General features: G+C 38.4%; 1 pseudogene; it reads left to right on the top strand.

Annotated features, from left to right (window-relative positions):
- The first annotated feature begins 259 nt into the window (after positions 1 to 259).
- LOC122069822 lies at positions 260 to 3,409 on the top strand (annotated as a pseudogene).
- The last annotated feature ends 979 nt before the right edge of the window (positions 3,410 to 4,388 follow it).

The following is a 4,388-nucleotide window of genomic DNA, read 5'->3' as shown; positions in this document are numbered from 1 at the left end:
TCTCGGCGAGGATTCGCCTTTGGATAGTGATATTGGTCCAGACTTGCTCCACAATATTGCCCCTCGATTCGAGGCTCTTATATTGTATATAGAGGCCTCTCTCTCTAAATTTTTTTTTTTGGTAGAATATCTCTCTCTCTACTAACTGTCATAACATGGATTAACCTAGACTTCTGAGTTGTGTGTCTTCACACAGCGCTGCTACTATGGAAAATCAGTCCCTTTTGGGTCGAGGAAAGAAGCATTCCAAAACGGAAGCATGCTGGGATACTTCAGTTCTTCCCAAGCTATAGCGAATTACGCGGAGGTGATTATTGATCTGAAGAAAAATTTGTCTATAGAGGCCAACCATGTTATTGTCTTTGGAGGATCGTATGGGGGAAGTATGTCATTTAATATTGCTCATTTTAAGACTAGGTAAAAGGTTTTGTGCACAATTATGCACACAACACTTAGGTAAGAATTATTATGTAATTAGTGTAGGAAATTGTTTAAACATGATTAAAAAGAATGAACCGCTTGTTGAATACACACACACTCTCTCTCTCTCTCTCTCTCTCTCTCTCTCTCTTTCTCTCTCTCTCAACAAGGATCAATAATTTTATTAAGAAATAAAAGAGAAAACACACAACACTGGACTAGCCAGCAAAAAAACTGGAAAGGGGACCCCCACTTTGGGCATTGCCATCAGTAGGGACACCTAACCGGGAATTATCGAAAACGAAATCTGGGTCTAGACATTGCGTCAATCGCAATTTCCTCCTGAATGTGATGAGGAAAAGCAATTGCTTCGGCAAAAATTCCCGTCTTAACCTCATCTTTAGCAAGATAATCTACAATAGGATCATTGCCCTCTCCTTGTAACGATAAGAAATCTTCCAGGAAATTGAATTTAAGAAACATTGTAAAAATAGCCAGTCTTGCAACGTAAACCAAGTAATAGCTTGTGTGTTCACCGCTGAAAACCACTAATGTGGAGTCAGATTCTATCCAAAGACCCTGTACTACCAACTCTTTTACTGATGCCAAGCCTCTGTGTGTGTGTCTTCCACCCTCTTCCTTCGAATTTATACACCAATTACTCTAATTACGATATTTTTTTTTGTTTAGCCAAATAAGATAGTTTTTATTGAACAATATGCTTGAGAAGGACCCAAGCAATTAAGTAGGGGGTCAACAGATCATTTCGGTCGGGCTATCGTCGGTCCTATGATACTATTCATAGTTAATGAATTTGGGAATAACAATAATACGGGAATAAATACATACGTCTTTTAAACGGACTATACGGCAACAACACTTATAAGAAATCCAGCACAATAAAATGGGCAGGGCAATAATATAGTACTTGTTTAATACGTGTTTATTGGTACTCTTTAAGTAATAATACAATAAAAATACGGAAATATACATCACAAATATAGTTAGCATATTAAGCCAAAAAGCTCAAAAGAACCTATGCATCATGCATGTAACTACTATTTCACATCAAAATCTGCTAATAGATCATCTCGTGATCATTGAAGCCAATCCTAAAGTAAATTATGGGTTGCATAGGAAGTGCAGTTTACACTACAACACAAGGGCGTAGATCCCAAAGGTAAATCTCCATCCACCGCCAAAGATTCCATCCATCCCATTGTCACATTTTATATCCGCTTTTCGTTTTGATAAAGTATCCTCTCTCTCTCTGGTCGCAGCCTCGCAGGTTATAGATCTGTTTGCCCATTATCACGGCCTTCACTTTGTAGCTACTGCTAGGTTCTTGGTTTTGGTTCTCTCTCTCTCTCTCTCTCTCTCTCTCTCTCTCTCATGCTGTTGAGGCTTTTGATTTTCAGTTGGTCTTTGACTGTGTTTGGCTTCGAGAAGGGCGAGAGTTAAGGGTATTTTGGGGTTTTTTCATTTTTATTTTTAAATTAAAGTTATTCTAACATATAAGACCTATAAGAGGAAATTACATTCCCCTTCCCTGTATATTTCAGGTATTACACAACACTCCCTTACAAAGTTGGAAATTATAAATTCTTCCCTTCTAAGTTATAGATTATATCAACCGTACCTTGACCGTCTGTGAGAAACAGTTAAGTGTGTTACAGATTTGTATTAAACCTCAAAATACTGGTCCAATGGAGATGACGAATTTTCCCTCAACCCTTATTATGGTTTTCTTTCTTGAGAAACCATGGAAGAATTAGGGTTTATTATGCCACAGTGGATTGTTAGGGTCTCCTTCCATCACGAGTTTGTTGACCAGAGAGTGGTCTGTCTTTGGTCTGAAATCACAACACTGCCGTCATTTCTAAGAGTAAAAACTCTAGTTGAGTCTACAAGTGGGTTTTCCCTATTGGCAACCCATATGACTATTTCTGTGGAAGGTGATGTTTCAAACCAGAGGGCTTTGGACGATTGGACTTCCTCACGCACTTCAAAGTTCTCTGTCAATGTATGTGTAGCTGCTACGTCTTCTTCTTCTCTGTTTCTCTTTACCAATTTATTTCTAGGCAGTTTTGTTCTTTGGGTTGTGAAGGAAATTCATTTTTTTGTTCTCTAATTTCAATCATAGGCATTAGTCTGCGTCAGCCGAGCTATGAGATGGTAGGAGAAGACCTCTAAACCCAACATTGTAGAGATTAAATCAGCTCAAGAACTTGTTCATGCACTGTCAAATGCAGGAGATAGGCTTGTTATTGTCGATTTTTACTTCCCTAGTTGTGGAGGTTGCAAAGCCTTACATCCCAAGGTAACTGCTCTAATCCAATCAAAGACCTGTACAAAGAGTACAATAGAGAAGCCATGTAAAGTTCTAATGAAAAAATTGAATTTTTTTGATGAAATTCATGGATTTGGTTCCATTTTCTTCAGCAATGCTAGCTCGCTGAATCAAACCCAAATGCTTTTTTTCTCAAATTCAATTACCAAGAGCTTAAAACGGTGTATCAATGTCTCAAAATCCATGTCCTCCCCTTCTTCCGATCCTACAGAGGAGCAGTAGCTTCAGTTGCACCAACGCAACTGTAAGACAAAGATTCTCCTATGAATTTAAGGCGTTTTGTTTCCAAATATTTGGATTGAAGAAACAAACTAGAAGATGAAGAATTTTATAGGTTTTAAATATTTCAGCAATCTAAGCTTAGCTCTCCCTGTTTTTGCCTTCTCAGATAAAAAATTCAAGGATGCATTGGCAAAACATGGAACTAAACGATGTAGTCTTGGGGCAGCTAAAGGTCTGGATGATTCTAAGCTATTGATATTGGCTTCCAGGGGCCAAATTTCGATTGATTTGCCTTTGAGGTCCATTGGTGAGGAAACAGTGGAGGATTTGGTGCTAAAGCAGAAGAGCATTTCAGTTGATAAGAAGGAAGTCGTTAAAGAAGAGGAGGTAAAAAAGTTATTTAACTTCTGCTTCTAACCGTGTTAACACCATAGGATACATTTGTAATTACAAACTTCACAAGGGGTCTGAGTGTAATACCTGAAACATACAGGGGAGGGGAGTGTAATTTCCTCTACTTACAAATACAAGTTCTATTCGCGTTTAATACTTCATACCTTAAATCCACGCATTTTACTGCAAAAAAAAAAAAAAACTATTTTTTTAGTTCGTACGTTCAGATTCACACACACACACACACACATATATATATATATATATATAATACGCGAACTTACTAACTATAGTCCTATCAATATTGGGCTCCAACCAGTGAACAATCAATTAAAGAATCGGTCTCCAAATCTCGTCACTTTGGCCAACCGTTACACAGTTGCTTGGTGGCTGGGCTTAATCAGGCTTTGCCTAATCGAAACCATAAGAAGAGCACCTGAGTCACAGGGGTTTGTCGCCTTTCACCTAAAACATATAGGGAGGGGCATTGGTTAGAGAGAGAAACTCTGGCAAACAGGCCATTAACACGGGACGGTGAGATAAAAGAGAGAAAGGGTTACAAGTACAAGCTACTATAAAGCTACTAGGGGACTTCCTTTGGCATTGCTATCAGCAAGGGCTCTCCATCAATATTTATAAAATGTATATCTTGGTCTTGACATTACATCATAATATAATTCCTCCAAGATTTGAGAGGGAAATATAGTCTTTATTTCACTAAAAGGTCATTTGTATTGAGATAAAGAAATAGAAAGAAAATATACAAGTTGGGCTTAAAAACAAATCAGAAACTATAAAATAGAGAGGAGGGAAAAATCTGGGATCATTCCCCCCACCTTCGGCATGGCCATTAGCATGGGAGGCGATTCACTACTCCACACTAAAGAAAATGAAATCTTACTCTGCCTTTAACATCCATTCTAACTGTTGGTGTACGAGGTCTTGTATTCCGTCCCAGTTTAATCCAGGGAGGACTGATGCAAGCCCCTCGACAGGCAGGACG

Source organism: Macadamia integrifolia, unplaced genomic scaffold (assembly GCF_013358625.1).
Source record: "Macadamia integrifolia cultivar HAES 741 unplaced genomic scaffold, SCU_Mint_v3 scaffold725, whole genome shotgun sequence".
Lineage (NCBI taxonomy): Eukaryota > Viridiplantae > Streptophyta > Magnoliopsida > Proteales > Proteaceae > Macadamia > Macadamia integrifolia.
This window is presented reverse-complemented; position numbering and strand designations above follow the sequence as displayed.